General features: G+C 41.3%; 1 long non-coding RNA gene across 2 annotated transcripts in view; it reads left to right on the top strand.

Annotated features, from left to right (window-relative positions):
• The window catches only part of LOC306801321, a 132,599-nt gene extending 115,054 nt beyond the window's left edge, over positions 1-17,545 (top strand). For both annotated transcript variants that reach the window (XR_013774053.1, XR_013774054.1), the window contains exons 3-6: positions 3,797-3,942; positions 12,263-12,471; positions 17,105-17,215; positions 17,346-17,545. This is a non-coding gene — a long non-coding RNA (uncharacterized lncRNA). The remainder of the gene's footprint in view (positions 1-3,796; positions 3,943-12,262; positions 12,472-17,104; positions 17,216-17,345) is intronic.
• Positions 17,546-17,936: the final 391 nt, after the last annotated feature.

The following is a 17,936-nucleotide window of genomic DNA, read 5'->3' as shown; positions in this document are numbered from 1 at the left end:
TTGTGGCCAAAACAGTGTTCTCAGGAATATTTACAGGGATAAACACAAACACATTTTTGATTCCTTGGAGGTTTTCTGCAGGTGCCACCAGGCTTTGAGTTTTCTGGTTGGGAATTCCCTGCACACATCAGTACTGTATGAGCTGTGGCACTTTTTCTGCTCTGCTGTTCCATAGTGAGGATCCAGGGAAATCCTGTGCTGATGCTCTGTGTGTGCAGGGGGTATCTCTGTATTTAAAGGCATATTGTGTGTTGTCTCCCTTTTTAAAAGTGCTCAGTTACTTGGCTCTGAGAGATAAATAATGTCTTTGTCCTCTCTGTGGCTTCATGGGGCTCATGGACATAAGAACAGCACTTGCTTGGGCAGCACATTTTCCTCACAGGACTTGCAGCTCCCACCTTTTCAGGCTCTTGGAAGAGCCCCCACATCTTGTCCTAAGAGGCAAAGCTGAGGGATTCCACCAAGCTTCATCTTCTCCCTTCCTGAAGCTCTCTTGCTGTCCTGACTCTGCAGCAGTGTCACAATAAGGGATTCTGCAAGGTCCCCAAATGACATAAAATTGACCATGTAATTATTTAACATCAACACAAGGACAAAAAGAACTCAGCAATTTCTGTAAGATCATGGCTGAAGATTTTGCAAACTTTGCTGCCCTGTGCTGACAAATTATCAGGAACCTCTTGAATCACTGCCTAGTTAATAACTAAGGAAGAAATCCACACAGCTGGCACCTCAAAACGTGTAGATTAAAAATGAGGAAAAAGTTGCAATATCATTCTCCAGGTTTACACTGATATGACTTGTTCCCATGTCAGATCCTGTTTTCACTTCTTTATTTAGTAGAAAAAGAGACCAGTGTATGCTTTGATCTTGTTTCTAAGATCATTCATAGACTTGACATAGAATTATAGACATCCTTCCAGCAGTTTTCTGAGGTATTGGTCCAGATTTCACCACTCCAAGGTCCACAGCAGATGGATCAATGTATTGTTCAGACAGGTCCTTCATGGGTTTATCTCATCCTGCCTCTGTCATAGGGACCAAAGAGATGACCAGAGTGGGCAATTCTGATATTTGGCATTTGATCCACACAGTGGTAAAAATGGAAATGCTGCCATTTTGGGAGAAACAAAGAAAAATTGGATATTTTTATTCCTAGCTACTGGTTCTTGTCCATACACACTCATTTTTCTAGCCTTACTAACTTCAAAATACATGGACCAGTTTCTTCCACTCCAGGTTTTTGTGAGATAGTGTCCTCAGGGAAGCAGCCCTAGAGATTTCCTGAAAATTGACAGTCAGGCATGAGAGATAATTTTAATGCTCCTCTTAAAGCAAAGTTTGATTTGTCCTTCCCTCCTTTCCTCCTTCCCATTTATTAGCTATCAGGGAGCCAACATGATGCCAGGGCAGGGGGGTTGGGAAGGGAAAAAAGTCATTAGCAAACAGGCTTCATTAATTCAGCAGCTCGGGGAGCAGAGTGTTTGGAAAGGTCAGGACATTTCATTTGACCTAAACAAAATGCTTGGCCATTCTTCAGTTCAAATGTTTCATTCCTGCCTATTGAACCAAATCAAAACACTGAGCTTTGGTGGAGGGATGTAATGAAGGGCTGGGCAGGGAGCAGCTGCAGCTTATTCCAGCAGCCATGGAATTGTGAGAGGTTGACACCCCTTTTCTAAAAGTGCAGTGCTGATCATCTCCAAAATATTGATGAATTAATGTGGATTTCACCCCAGGTATTAGAAATCAAAGAAAGACCCAATCTGCCTGGAAGAAGGGTATGTCTTCCTGCCCTGAACAGCTGTTGAAGGCAAAAAGAAGCTGTGAAAATGTTTTAATGACAGAATGAACATCCAGTTCCAAACCCATGCCATTGGTGGGGATGCCTTCCACTAGACCAAGTCATTCCAGCACTAGGCTCAAATCCTTCCCTTCTTTTCCCAAATTTGTGTTGGTTAACACTGAAGCCTGGTAGACTGTGGGATTTGTTGACAGATCCTTTGTCCCTTCCACGCCATTCCCTCAGAGCTAGTCCAGCCCCCTAAGAGGAAAACTGAAATTAAAATCGTTGCCCTGGTCTGGATATGATGTGTTTCAACTTGGAGCTTCCTCTCTCTCAGGAGAACTTTCTAAGGCAGCTTAATGACTGATGCAGGTGGGATTTTCCAGAGTTCAGGGTGGCACAGGAGAGGGAACATTGCCCAAGAGATGCTTTCCTGGAGGCTTCTCCTGCAGCTTTTTTTCTCCTGCTGTTTGTGGAGCACTGTCACGGTTGAGCCAGCAGTTTCTAAAGGAGTCATCTGATCCCAAGGAATTTCAGCAGTGCCAGTGCCCCTCCTAGAGGCTCCCCTAAAGCCCCTTTTGAGGATGCCAGATCCTAGCAACAGCAAAAGCAACAATTGGGCTGAGCTGGGGAACAGACTGGCTTGTTGACACTCCAGTGAAAAGCAGCTCCAACACAGTCTGTTCACCCTGCGGCTGCCAGCTCCCAATGCTTGATCCAGCAAAGGCTCCAGCCCAGAAAAACAAAGCCCAGCCTTTCCAGTTCCTGGCTTAGGGAGCTCTCTGCCCTCTGTGTTGTGTCCCTGCTGCCAAAAGCCCAAAGGTCATTATTTAATGTTTCCTAGTTTGCTTCATCCTCACCTAGGGTTGCATTAAGCTGTACTCCAGCTGTAATAATTTTTTTTTAGGCTGCTTGTGCTGTAATGTTTCACCTCCTTATTGCCCCTGTGTTAATGCAGTTTTGTGTCCCTGTTTCTAGTTTAATCCAGGCAGGTGGAGCAGCACCACTGTCCCAGAGATGCTCCCCTGGCTGTCCCAGGAATGGGAATGGGTCACAAATATTGCTGGAGGAATGTCTGGTGAGGTGAGGAAAAGCACAATGAGAAGGAATGGCAGGGTTTCTAACACCCTGGTTCTGGTGATTAAAAAACTCATATGGAGAAAAGTAACACTGTCAACAACACTCCGAGGGAGCTGGTGAGTCTGATCTGCATTGCAGGGATGCTGCCTGACCCAGACACTCATCCAAGCAAAGCTGATTTGTGCTCCTGTCGTTTCAGTGCTACCAAGAGCTGAGGGATGCATTTTCCCCCCAAAATTTACCCTGCCCCACCACATCTGGATAGAGATAGAATGCCTGGGGGGGTGAGTCTCATACAATACACTGCACAAAATACTGAAGGAAGCCTCAAATGTAAAGTCTGAGGAGCTGGCAGTGGAAAGGCTTTAGATTGTTGGGAAGATGTGGATGGGGAGATGAGCTGAGTTTGTGTGGTAAAATACAGATTCACTAGGAGTGTTCCCTCCTCTGGTTCTCCCAGCCCTGTCCAGGATGGGGGGCTCTTCTTGAACATTTATATTTGAAAAGTGCAACAAAAAGGAGATTAGGAGATGTTACCACTTTCATTTTGTAATTGAAAGGAAGCCTTGATGTGTTTGATATTCACTCACAGCTGATGCTGTGCTGACTAACAGCACTGAAGTTGCAGGGTGACAATTACACTGCTGATGGCATAATTTATTGGTTTTGTTGTTACCCAAGGTATTTCCAATGAGGTCATAAATCTATGTGTCAGTAAGAAATGCTCAGTTTGCCAGCTGTGTTCTATTTTGTAGCCATAGATTTTAATGCTTTGAGAGGAGCATTCATTAAGCATCACTTTGCAATTAGAGGCAAAGAGAAAATTAAATATTCAAATTTAAAAAAAAAAAAAAGATATTTGATTCTCATAATTTATCTCTCTGTTAATATTGCATAACTCCATGTCTTTGCCTTTTGCTTGCTCATCAGCTCAGCCCAGAAATGCCAAAGTGGACAATGCCAGAACTGTTCCAGCCCTTTGTTTGCTGACTGAAGGAACATTGCCCAGAGCCTGGGATGCATGGAGAATCCTGGAAGGAATCTGCTAAGGAGGATTACCAGAAGTCTGCATCCAGGTACAGACATGTTTGGGACTTTCCTTCAGGTTATTTTTGTAGGAAGAGAAGGTTTTTGCTGCAGTATCTTGTTTACATGAGCAAGCAAACAAACTCTTGATAAGGGGATTGAGTCATTATCCAGGAGGATATTGGAGATCATCAAAGGCATTGAAATATAAATAACTCACTTATTGCTTCAGGGACAACTTCCCCCACATTGGATTTCACTCTCAGAAAGGATAAATCACCTGCTTTCACCATGTCCCCTTTAGTGGCTGTTAATACAAATTCAGAGAGATCCCCTTGTGAAGGTAGTCCTTAAAAGGAGCAGAAACACAGACTTCATGGCTGATTTGGCCTTGTCTTCAACTGATCCCACCTAATTTTGAATCCAAGAGCAGAGCTAATACTGCAGGGGATTCAGAGGGTCCCACCATTGTGGGCTGAATTAAGTATTTGAGGCAGTGACAGGCAGTCAGAGGAGTGAACTGGGCTCTAGGTGGTTTACACCCACCTAGAAATCCCATTAAAAAATCAGGAATTGTCTCCTGGGGAAGCTAGTTGTCCCAAAAAGGCCTTTGCCATCTCTAATTTAGCCACATGTACTAAGGGTGGAGGAGAGCTAGAAAAACAATCCTCAGCTGGTTTCCATTATCCTGGATCTGTCTCTTGCAGAGAAAGGAAAACAATTGGCAACTCCAGTTCTAAGGTTTATCCCATGTGGACACTGCCTGCTACAGAATTTTCTACTGCACTCTTCATTGGATAGGCTTGCTTATGCTACTGCTGAGGTTGATTCCACAACATTCAACCTACATTTCTGCTTTTCCAGGGATGTTTTATTGGTGATAGTTCAACTGCACAAGGGCTTTGCCTTTTTGAGGTTTCCCAACTACCTGCTACACCCATACTGTGATTCCTGTGATAATCTACTGAAACATGCATTTAACTCTTTTATCCCTCCACATGTTAACCCCTGGATCCCTTGGTCTTCATAACTCCTTGTTAATTGTCAGTAATTTTCTGGTGATAAAATGAACTGAACTGAACTCAGTACATTTCATTTTGGTCTCATGTCAGCCTAAATCCAGAGTTTCTAGCAGTGTAGGAGTTAAACCAACACAAAATGCCAAGGATGAGTTCTTATGTTTGGTGCTTCAGGACCAGATGTGAGGGGTGTGTGAGCTCTGTGTTACCTGGACTCGGAGTGGGAGAATTCTATTTATCTGCCTCCACTCCTAGGAGAGGTTTTCTCCAAGTCAAGGCTGGTCACAGCAGGCACTGTGAACATCAGGACCAGCATTCCCAATTTTCCCTCTCCAGAGCTGCACCAAGGGAATCTTGCACTTGGTGCTCACTGCTCCGCAAGGACAGTGCCATAAAACCCTAACAATCTTTTTTGTTCTGTCAAATTGCAAATGCATCATTGGCTTCCTCCTCTCCTTCTTTCAGCATTATTGCTCTCCATACTTTTCCCTCCAGTGAATGCCATTTCTCCCCTGATAAATTAGTGCACCATTTTCCAAGAGCTGCATCTCACTTATTCCCTGCCCATATTTCTAACCTCTCTAGGGCTCTTTGTATTATTTCTCTTGCTCTCATTAGTGTTTCTCTACCCTCTCCTCTCAACTTAATGTTATCTACATATTTTATTAACCAGCTGTTTTATTCCCTCTCACACATCACGAGTGGAGATGCTCCATGAAATGAGAGCTACCCCTGGTCTCTATAGGAAACATATGAGACACAACCCCCTTGTCTATTATTATTCCATATTTGCAGTCCTTCAGACAGTTCCTGTGACAGTATTTATGTCTGAGCCAATGGGAAATAATATTTTGAGAGGCATTTTATCAAATGCTTTCCTGACTCCCAGCTCTTTGATGCCTGCTGCTCTCCCTGCTCTCATTCATTTTGTAATTCTATCAACTTTATATGCATTTTTCTCATGGACTCAGTCTTTGTAAACCCATGGTGCTCCTTGCATATGTTTCTATAAAGAGAACTGTGTAATTCTCAGGATATTATAGGGAGAGCCATGAAAAGATCCCTTTGAAGGCCAGCATGAAAGCTCCAGTTGTGTTCTGAGCTCCAAAGCACTTTCCAAATAATGAGACACACCACAGTGTCTGACTGGGCTGGGGAGAATAACTCCAGATAAACACCAGGAGATAAAAGGGATCACCTTCCCCTTTGTGCATTTCCTTGTATTCTGTGAACTCTTCTCCTGTGGGGATTGGATCACGTCTTGTCTCACACAGAAAGCAAAAGGAGTCATTAGCTCTGCTAATTGTTACAGATAAAGAGTAAAAGGCAATGACAGTTTGCTTTGTGTGTGGTTAAACTTGTTAAAGGCGTAAATCAAGCAATTCTTTCAATTCTCACTTGTTCATTACTATTATGATATCCCACAATGGCAGAGCTTTCATTTTTTCACTCAGTTTAAATTTCAGCTCCACCTATTCTTGTAATACCCTTTAAATAAATACCGTTCCAGTGTGGTACACAATACCCAATGTTTTAATTTGGTGTTGTATTATCCAGCATAATTGGGGTGTCTCAGTATGAACACAAAATTTAATAACACTCTTAGACATCATTGATGACTGCTATGGCTAAAGCTCATTTGCCATGAAGCCACAATACAAATATACACAAACTTACTAGAAATAAGTGGGTTTGGCCATCTAGGAGATTTGGGGTTTATTGTTTATAATTGAGTTTCATTTACATCTCTTTCCTTTAGAAAATATATGAACATGCTTAAAGTACCTTGAAGGTTATATGTTTAATTACATTGTTGACTGATGTAATCCTAAAATATGGATGGGAGTTGAGCCATCAGGATTTTCAGCAGCATCAGGATTCACTGTTTTAGGACTTTCAGTTCTCAGCTGTTTGCAAGCAGCTGATAATTTGTTCTAAAATTTGAAAAATTTGTTCTAAAATTTGAAAAATTTGTTCTGAAGAACTATTTCTTCTAAAGGTACTTAGACATTTGGGATTTTTTAAGGCCAAATGTAGGAGGTGCATAGGTAAAGGTCCAAATTCCCAATGAGACATATACATAGATTGTGATATTAATAAATTGAGAGTCTTGTTTGCCAAGAAATAATATAGCAGAACACAAAGATGGAAGCATGCATATTTTATTATAGGATTCTTTAAAAACTGTTGCTGGTAAGCAGGATTTCCATTTCAAAAAAAGAATCTTATCTTTAGTCTTTGTTAATTTGGTCAGGCCTTTGTTAATTTAGTCACTCTGGATTTTATCAAATCAAAGCTATATCCCCAAGAATTCTCTGGCAAAGGAGTCCCTCAAAATTTGAAAGATTAGCAAATTTGAATGTAAGGAAACATACAACAAAGATGACAGACTATAAAGAGGAGTCCCAAAGGAAAAGAGCAGGAGGGAATGTGAGGAAGTGTGTTTACTTTCTAAGTGAGAAGAATTTTACTTCTTTTAATTTTCATGGTGAGTGGAGTCATAGTCCTGGGTGTTGGGTGCTGTGGCCTGTTCTCCTTCCTTTCTGCTTTTCTTCCACTTCTCTCTCTTGTGCTATGTGCAGACTCCATGAATTCAGGAATTTGGTGGTTTTCCTTAGATTTCCTTATGTTAACATAAAAGAGGCTCTTGACTTAGCAGCTCTGTTTAGGATGTTAAGGTAGAAAATAAAGTTTGCTGTTCATCCCTGCCTGTGTTCTCTTTGGACCATTTTAGGAGGTGTCTTTTCCCATCTGTTTGTTTTTGGTTTGTTTTGTTGGGTTGTTTTTTTTTTTCCCTCCATCTAGAAATATATCAAAACTTTCCTTGCATGGATAGTGGGAGATGTAAGATCAGGAAGATCTTTGCTTTCCCTATGGTTTAAAAACTTTCTCCTATTGACTCAACTGCTTCTGGACCCTTCCTAAGGGTAAAAGTGTCAGCTTTTCTCTTTGTTGCTGGTGTCATTCTGTTTTCAGAGCCCCAGGTCACTGCTATAGTGATGAATGTACAAACCAGCTGTGGGTCTGAGGTGCAACATTTTCAAAGTTTTGAGGCACAGCTGCCCATCCCTCTGGCTGCAGCAATACAGAAGTGTGCAGAGACTGCCAAAACCCATCAGGTTAAAATAATGTCCCCCCCAAAACTGTCTGTGCTGAGTTATTCCAGTGTGTTATTTCAGTTCAGAGTGTGGTCCTGCAGGCAGTGAGGAAGGAGAAATGTGGCAGCCAGATGAAATTCAGGAGGGGCAGAGCCAGCTCCAGCCTCCCTGTGCTGACACAAGGCACAAATAGGCAGGACTGAGTGGGAGCAGAGATCTCAGGGGTTCCCAAAGTTTGCAGGAAGGCAGAGGAGAGGCAGCCAGGTGTTACATGTGCTGTGCACATCTCCTGGAAGTGGAGGGGGGCAGCTCCCTGAGGCTCTGCTTCCAAATCCATCAATGCCAGCAGCAGCCTGGAGGCAGCCTGGCTGTCCTGAGCAAGTGTGACTCACTGCTGAGTTATCTGGGGTGGGTGGGTGGCATTTGTCACACTGTGGATGGGGATTTGGCTATTTTAGGCAAGCACATAGGCTCTCTGGGATGCTGGGACAGAATTGTCCCAACACACTGAGTTCTGACTTAAACTTATTGGAACAAGATGAATGTGGCAAGGGCATAAGCACTACATGCACAGAAGACAGGCAAGGCCCTGCATCTGTGCTAAATACTGAAATTTATTGCAGTGGATGCCACATTGAAAGCTGAACATTTTTTAGACTCCATTCACAACCTGTCTGCTAAGACCTATGATGAGTATTACAGTCTGGGACTGAGTGTTTGAAAGGGCTCCCTTGACATGTGCACTACTTAGAGGAACACTCGAGTGATAAATTTGTTTTCCTGTGCTTAAGGGGGATTGAGAGTTCCCCAGCTCACACAAGAAGTCCCTGATCTCAGTGCAGATGCAAAACAGACCCTGCTTTGTTGGGATTCTGAAACAAGGGAGGGCTGAAATCTCTGAAGTCTTTGAGCATGGACTCTCTGGGTTAATGCTAAAGTGTTAATAATGAAGATTTGTCTTTCTCCAGGAAGGAAAAAATCATGAGAGACAGGAAGAATTGTCTAAACTTCTGAAGAGAATCAGCTACACAAGTCCCACTAATCATGGGAAGTTAAAAGTCAAGGCAGCCTTAGAGGCTGTAGCCTATATAAATTTAGACAAACTCAAATTCAAACAGTAGACTGATGACTTTGTGCCCCACAAAGCATCTTTTAATTTCTGATGGTAATGGATGCCACCTAAATGTGAAAGAGAAATAGACTTTAGTAATTTTAATGCAAATGGATTTTTTCAGATGAAAGGCACTGCATAAAAAGTCGAGTGGCAGCACTGTAAATATTCTGCCTCTGGTACAATTACTTGCCAGTAATTACTGACATCTAGGCTAGCTGCTATAAGGAAATACATGGCTTATTTTTCAATTAAGCAACGCTTTTGCACTTTCAAACCAACTTCTGTACTTTCACTGCCACTGGAAATATTAAAATTAGTGAAGTTGGTCCTGGCAGTCATTTTGGAAAGACCCTGAACTGTTCCGCTGAATCAGAGAAGGACATTGGGAAATATCTCTTGAGCCAGGATGTCCAGGTGGCTGTATTCTGGTTTCCCCCTGATGTGGGGGTGTTTGAGTGCCTTTTCTCAGCTGCCACACAAGGGTACACCCTCAGCCTTGTGGTACAAAGTTAAATCTGTGCTTTAAGAAAGGTTCACACTTACAAATAATGGTGAGTTCAGAAAAAGCTGCAAGTGTCCATGGTCAGGACAAGCCTGGCATTTGCATGGCAAGTCCATAATTTCATCACTTCATGCTGCCCAGCAAAGTGAGGCTATCCTGGAGAGTCCTTTTGGATATGTTTCTTTTTCCAGCCATAGCTCACCTAAAATGTACTGTCAGAATATTGAGCTGTGCCAGTGTTTGCCAACAGAGGTGTGAACCTTCTATCAGAAACCCACAAATCAGGGAACTGGAAAGGAAATGAGTTTTACGTGTTGCTGCTGAAGGAATTATTATGGGCTTCTGTATAGATTGAGGTGTCACTAGAGTAGGATCTCATCTGAAAACAGAAAAGAAAATGATATTTCTTTCCAGAGTGTGGCCACTATCTGAGGACAGCTGCTAGCCAGCACAAAAAGCCAAAAACAAGAGTTCTGGCAGTGAGACTCTGTCCCAGGTTTGCCTTGGATGACTTCAGGCAAGATGATGATGATGATGATACTCTGTGCCTTAGTTTCCTGTTCTGGAAAAGGAAGATAATGATGTGCTCTGCTTTGATGTTGTGCCAGAATTAGACGTTAAAAATTCAGTGTATGGGCTGCTGCTCTTCAGAAATTACTTCCCCTCCAGCTAGTTCAGATGTATCTTTTTGCCTGTTTGAATAAGAGTTAGAGAGGTAGGTAGGAGCTAAGATGAGGAGTCAGATGGTTCCATTGCAAGCCAGAAAAACTTTAAATAGAAAACAACAAATATGTGCATCTGACATCCACGGTGATGAAAAAAGCCTGACCATGTGAACTGAATATTGCTGCTAATACTATAATTAAAAAGTTCTGGGGTGAGCAATCAATTGAGATAGATGGTCTGCAACAGCTTCTGTTTCATGGAATCACAGAATGGTTTGGGGTGGAAGGAACCTTAAAGATCATTTGCTTCCAACCCCTGTCATGGACATGGACACCTTCCACTATCCCAATTTACTCAGAACCCATCAAATCTGGCCTTGGACACTGCCAGGGATGGGGCAGCCACAGCAGCTCTGGACAACCTGTGCTAGAGCCTCACCACCCTCACAGGGAACAATTCCTTCCTAATATCTAACCTAAATTTCCTCTCAGTCTGAACCCAGCATAGGCAAGCAGAAAAAACTCAGCTGGTTTATTAATTTCCAAGGGTCATATTCAGTCTGCCAATTCTTGCATCTAGAATTCCTGCACAATAGTGTCTGTGTCAGGCAGGGACACAGAGCAGGAGCCCTTCCAGCTCCCTGGGAGAGCAGCAGCTGAACCAAGGCAAAGTGCTGCACTTAGACACCAGTGTAGATGGCTGGAATGTGGCCTGAGGCCTCTTTTACCACCTGTGCTGGCTCCTTTTTCTGAAAAGAAAACAGGTCTGGCAGAATAAAAGGAGGGGATGGAAAGTCTGTGCATCACTCACTCAGTGCAGCCCTGTGTGAGCCCTCCCATAAGCAAGCTGAAAATGCAATTTTGGGGGGCTCAGAAGAGTCACACTCAGTGATGTCTTCTGGTGAATGTGTGACAAAGTCACAAACAGACCTTGGCAGAGTATGGTGAGAACTTTTGGATCTTTCTCTTTTAAAATCTAGTGAGAATTTTATTTGGCTCACAGAAAGTGTTTGCAGCTCTTTCATCACAGGTGGCAAATGCCAAATCCTTTAGGAACACCATTTGCAAAAACGTGTTGTGTTTGTCTCATGTAAGAGAAATGTTTTCATAATGGGTTCTGCTGCTCCTGTGTTAGTGATAAAGGTCACAGGTAATTGCATTCACATTTTAAAGCACAATGCTGTTAAATCTTTTGTATAAGGATAAAAGTACAAAAAAAATGTCTAGTCTCCAGTAGAGACAGCTTCTCCCTGAATAGGGGGAATCCAGAATCAAGCAGAGACTGGAATTCTAAAGCTGATATCACAGATCTCTTCCAATGCCCCTGGTAATTTAGAAAATAAAAGAAACTGCCTATATTTAATCTTACTCTCAGCAAGCCAGACTAAAAAACCCAGGATTTGCTATCACAACTTGGAAAAAAAGTACCTTTGCTAATCTCTGTTAATCCACAGGAAAGGTGCTTGAAAATAATCACTAAAACTAAGCTGCAAGTTCTTTCAGCTTTGATGTCACAGATCAAACAGTGACCAGTGTCACAAAACTCAAAGAAAAAAGGGAAAACTTGAATTTTACTGAGTTTTTATATTGTATAAGTATCCAGAAGCTGTTTTGCCTTTAATCTTTGCAGGTTTGAGCAGCAGGTGCTCCAGTGCTTCACAAACCTCCCTCAGATTTCCTTTGGGAGGATCTGGTGAGATTTAGGACAAGTCATGGCCTGTGAGCCCAGTGGTCAAGTGGGAGCAGAGTCACTGGCTCTGCCACTGGGCTTCCTTCAGGAAGCTGGAATTTGATGGTGGTGACAAGTATTGATCTTTCAAATGTTAAATAACTCAGAATCACATTGAATTACCTCCCCTTTCAGCCCTCCCTGTTGATCTACCAAAAAAAAAAAAAAAAAAAAAAAATTGATTGGTGAAAAGATATAGAATCCAAATAGGCTGTGCAATTTTGTTTGGTTGGTTTTTTCCAGGCTATGTTTTGGTACACCCCTCTCTACTGTAACAAGTGGCAAGGAAGGTTGAAAGAGGAAAAAACAATTTGAGAACATTTTCTTACAACTTTCTCAACAACAGAGCAAAAAGAGGAATGGCAAAATGAACAGGAATTTATTACAAATGATGCAGAGTGGAAGAGGCTGACCCATGACAAGCACAAGAAAAGACAAATCTTCATTAAAAGGTGTGTGTGACATTCATTATGTGCACTCTACAATTGCAGCATTGTGCCAGACTGGCTCTGTAAGTGAATGCTTTTAAATGAGTGTCTTGGTAAGCAATTCTAGAGCAGCTCTGCATTTTGAAAATACAAATTAACCTTAAACTTCAAACAGGAACACAGCCCAAATCTCCTTATAGAAGCACACTCACTGTCAGTCAAGACTAAATAGAAAGTAAAGTCCAAGTAAAATTCTTCTTCAAATGTGACTTTATTATTACATGTTGTCCTCTCAGCCCCATTCAGAGATCACAATTGAGAAAGCCAAGATTTGAGGCAGATTCACAAGAGTAAAATATGTTTTTAAAAAATAAAGGATTGGCCAATCTGTATATATTTTCACAAGGAAAAAAAAAAAGTGGGTGACTTTGGGGGAATTGCTCTTCTATAGATTTTTTTTTAGACTGTGGCTGGAGAAGTTCATAAGATGAACAATTTTCAGCATAGGTTACACTGGCTGTTTTTCACAAGTTTTATTCTTTAAAAATGTCTAAATCACTTTTACGCAAACTCTCCAAAGTAAATAACTTAGAAGCAGAGCAAAATTATGTAAAAATTCAGTGCAAGTCAAACCTGGCAGAATTATAACCAAAGACAAATGGTAAATTATAATGTGATACGTCAAACAATGTAGAAGATGCAGTTCTGCCTACAACTAAATGCAGAATGTGTCAAATATATGTGTGCTGTTTGTTAGGTATATTGCATAAATTTAATATATGTGTGTAGGAAGCTCCATAAATCTATGCAAAATATATTAATAAATATGCTAATGCAATACAGGAAATAATTCAGTAATATATAAAATACACATATTTTTTATACCCTGTGCAGATACATGCATGTGCAAAATATGTGTAAAACACAACAGCAAGATTTAGGACTTAAAATATGTGTTGGTTATCACCTCTTCCTTCTGTAGCAGTGATCTCCAAAGGTTTATAATTGTGCACCTGTATCAGTAAAATATCCTTGAACACACACACACTGTCCCCTTTTGTAATATATACACATTTATTTGTGAATTATACATATTTACTACTACAGGTATATACTATGTACATTGTAAAGCATGCACATGAACAGACATTTAAAAGGAGGATAGAAATACAAAAAGACTTTAAAGTATTATAAAATGTGATTTCTAAGAATGCCAGCCTAGGAAAAGCCTTTCAGTTTGGGACAAGAGAGTGTTTATGCAAATGCTGAGCTTTACACATCCAAATAGTGATCCTGCAGCCAGGGAGGACTGTAAGGAAGATCCTGCTCAACAATTAAATCCAGGAAAAGCAGACAGCAGGAAAGGAACCTTTTTATAGGGACAGCTAGTAGCAGGACAAGGGGGAATGTATTCAAACTGGCAGGGAGCTGGTTTAGATGGAATATTAGGAAGAAATTGTTCACAGGGTGCCCAGAGCAGCTGTGGCTGCCCCATCCCTGGCAGTGTCCAAGGCCAGGCTGGATGGGGCTCTGGAATAACCTGGGATAGTGGAAGGTGTCCCTGCCCATGGCAGGAGGATGGAAATTGATGATCTTTCGGGTCCCTTCCAGCCCAAACCATTCTGTGATGCTGAGATTAAAACCATCTCCTCTCACATCTCCCCATATGGACCTCAGTGCTCTTGCCACCCCTACGTTTGGTTTCAACATTACTCTTTTCCCCCCCTCCTTGCAATTGTTAAGACTGAAAACTTTTCCAATAAATAGGAAATCAAACCAAAGCACCTGAGACTGCAATGCAGTCACATTGTTCCAGGACACAGGGCTGCAGGCAGAGGGATGCCTGCAGATTTATTTCCTGAGCATGGGAACTCAGAGAAAAGTGCTCTGTCACACATTAAATTGATCTGATTTCTGTAGGTTTTCATGTGCAGCCCCCATACCCTCAGTCTCTGAGATCTTTGCAAAGATAATTCAGCTCTATTTACTTAGGGTTCATTTGCAGTTCTTTTCACTACTGAATTATGAAATTATTCCTCTTAATACTGCCAGGAGAGTTAATAATATCCAAAATCTCAGTTTAAAAATTAGATAAGGGTATAATAATTTTTTGCTCTTATAAATATTCATGTGTAGTACATATTACTGCTGGATTTTTCCAGAACTGAATACATAGAGGGATAAGCATCATTCTTATTTTATTACAACACAAAAATTACAAATGCTTTGGGCAGATTTGTACAACTTTGCCACCAGCCATTATTTCTGGTGGTGATGGAATAATAGCTTCAAATATACAGTAGTATTATGATTTCAAATTGTATAAAAATATTATTTTAAAAATATTTTGATTTTCCTTTACTGCTCGTCCACTTTGCCTTCTGGGTCCCTCCTGAAGCTCTTTGGTGCTGACAGCAGAAGACTTCACAAATTATCTACAAATCCACCTAATTCCTCACTCTTTAATTTATGGTATTTTTCATTAATTGTTGAACTTTCTGTTTTGGTTCCCTCTTCACCCAAGTAGCCCCATTTCCTCCTCTAGATTGAGGGATAAGAGGCAAAAAAGTCTGAGCTGAGTTCCTCCTCCCATTTTCCTCAGAAATGCATCACTCTGGGGATGTTTCTTTTCTGTTGTTGATGAATTTCGCTCTGAATTGAAATGCTCAGCTGTGAGTTTGGGAAGTTTAAAAATAACCCTGAAGTGAGCACTTTGAAGCCTCAGCCAAAACCGGCGGGTTTTGTCAATCAGGATGTTTCCCTGTTGCTAAGGAACACTAATTAAGCTTTCAGGGCCAAATTGAACCTGCAGACAAGGAACACATTTAGCACACATTTTCAGTGAGAAAGAGCCAATTCCTGCCACTGAGAGTTTTCTGCTCTTCCCGTTGGGTTTTGTCCCAGAAATGGAGTGAGATGAGATGCACTCAGGTGATGATGCATTTCCTCTCTTGACTTGTCCCAAGGACTTCCACAGTTTATGGAACTGCCCAGTAATTTCCAGTCAGCTGTGAGGAATGTTTGCAGATTCATCTCTTCTGCCTTAGGGCGTTGACATTTTACGGGCAAGACCAAGCAATGAAATTGGCCATTTAAAATGATGCTGTACAAACACACAGATGCAATTTCTAAGCAGCAAGAGGTCAAACAGGACATAACAAGGATCCCACAGGAAGAAACTAAGTCAGCTGCTTTCTCCAGTAGATCAATTGACCAGAATGGATCAATGAACTGTTGACACAAAGTGAAGAACCTCAGCTATGATATCTTATGACCCAACACTGTCTTTCCCTATCTGCTAGGCATATTTAAAAAATCAAAATTATTTCCTTGTCTTTTAGTTGTTTACCAGTTAAAAACCAATGATGCAATGTGCATTTCTGTATTTTTGATGCTTCAGGAAACAAAACCAAGAGGTTGTTCTGACCTAGAATTTTGGCACAGGGGAAAAAACAGAGCAAATCAAGGGATAAATAATTGTTCTCTGTGGCCACATATAGAAATGGTGAGAGGAATTCAAGATTACTGCCAACAAAACAACTTACCTCCTTCCATCAGGGTCAAGTAAATCACGTCAGTGCCACAGAAAACAAATCAGATATTTAAGCATCATATTGTTGGGTGAGAGAGGAGGTGGCATTTCATAGGAAGCTTTCCAAAGACTTTAGGAAACCAAAAACCTCTCCCACTTTTGATGTGGGTGACCATGTTAAGGTGTGCTGACACATTTGGCACTGGCAAACTCTGATTGTGGCTGAGAGGAAGATCTGGAGAGCTGCCTTTGAGATGGGGACACTTCCACAAGCCCAAGTCACCTGGAAATAACAGCAGGGCTGCCTGGATGAAAAGTTCATTTATTGCCCTTTGCTTCTCTTGCAAGATGATGGTTATGGGGAAACTGTGGCTGCAGGTGTTAGGTTGGCCTGTGACAAAGCAATTCCATCCTGGATAATTTTGACAGAGCAGCCTGACCTTCAAGAAGCCATGACTAAGGGTGCCTTTTATCTTCTTGTCACCCATTGCAGCACATTATCCATGGCTGAGTTGTATAATGGAGTGGTGAAATGGAGATCTGCTCCTGGAAATTGCTCCCATGTCATAAGAACCCCCAGCACCCAGGAAATCTCCAAGTGAACTTGCTTAGAGGTGGTGCTCACATCAATACTAATGTGGAGTAATTTAAAAGATGATTTTGTGGTAAAAGTATGTCCAGGGCTGAGAACTGACAGAGCTCCAGGGTGAGGGAGTGAAAAAGCTTGTTCCTTCCCTGCCAGGAATTGTGAAGGACTGTGATGGTTTTTGCAGTGAGACTTGTGGGGATGGTGTAAGGCAGAGAGTCTGAGCACCAACTAGAGGGAAAGAGAGGGCAGGAAAATGAGGCAATTTCCATTCAGAGGCTGATCAAGGTTTGGAGAGGTACATGTTGTGATTTTGGCCAAGCAATGCTTGCTGAAACCCAATTTAACCAAAAGCCTGGAAAAGAAAGTTTGATTGTTTAAAGTAAAGGTATCTGAGTGACAGCTGGTGAACTTGCATATGACTGTATATTTATCCCAATGGGCCTTTTATTTAAAATGTGCTTCCATAAAGTCAGAACAAACAGAGGATTTTTGTTGTAGCGTGCTTGATTCCTAAACTGACTTTCTTTTCAAAGCAGGTGTGTGGAAATAATGAGGGTTGTCATCAACATGAAGGAAGTAGCCAGAAGAAAAATCCCTCAGCTCCCAGCTGGGTGAGTGGGAAAGGTGGAAGGCAGACTCAACCAGGGGTGAGTAGAGCTGCTACAAAACAGTTTTCAAAACAAACAAAAAAACAAAACAAAGAAAAAAGTTAGAGTTTTTAAAAACCCCACATTTCAGAATGCAAAGATTGATTTATTTTGTTGAAAATTCTTTTAGTCTCCTCTCTGTGAGAAAGACATATGCCAGACCACAAATGGAAAGCATCTGGGTTCAGGCATTGCAACTTGATCACAGCCACACACATCTAATTCTGGAGAAATCTGTGTTTGCATCTTAGGTTTGCTTTCATTTGGAAACTATTTTGCTTCTTAGGTTCTGTTGCAAAAGGTTCAGGAATTGTGGGTTTGTCCATGAAACTGGTGATATGTACAATTTTCTATTATTATTGCCATAATAATTAAATTGTGCAATGTGCATTGATGGTGCAATGCTTAGTGTTCTCCAAAGTTCTTTATGCATTTTATAAATATATAAATGAATATGTATGAGTATATGAAAAAATATATATGTGTATATATATATGTATGTATGTAGATAACATGAATGAATAGACCTATATACACATGAATATATAGAAGGAGAGCAAGAATAATCAGCCTGTGCACATCAGGTAGAAATAAAGAAGAAAAAGGAACTGGAGGATTGTTGCTCATGCCTGTCTGCTCACTTGGCCCAGGTACAGATTTACACATCAGTGCTACAGCTTTGCCTTATATAAAATGATAGTAATAACACTTCTCTGCTAGG

Source organism: Erithacus rubecula (assembly GCF_903797595.1).
Source record: "Erithacus rubecula genome assembly, chromosome: 4".
Lineage (NCBI taxonomy): Eukaryota > Metazoa > Chordata > Aves > Passeriformes > Muscicapidae > Erithacus > Erithacus rubecula.
This window is presented reverse-complemented; position numbering and strand designations above follow the sequence as displayed.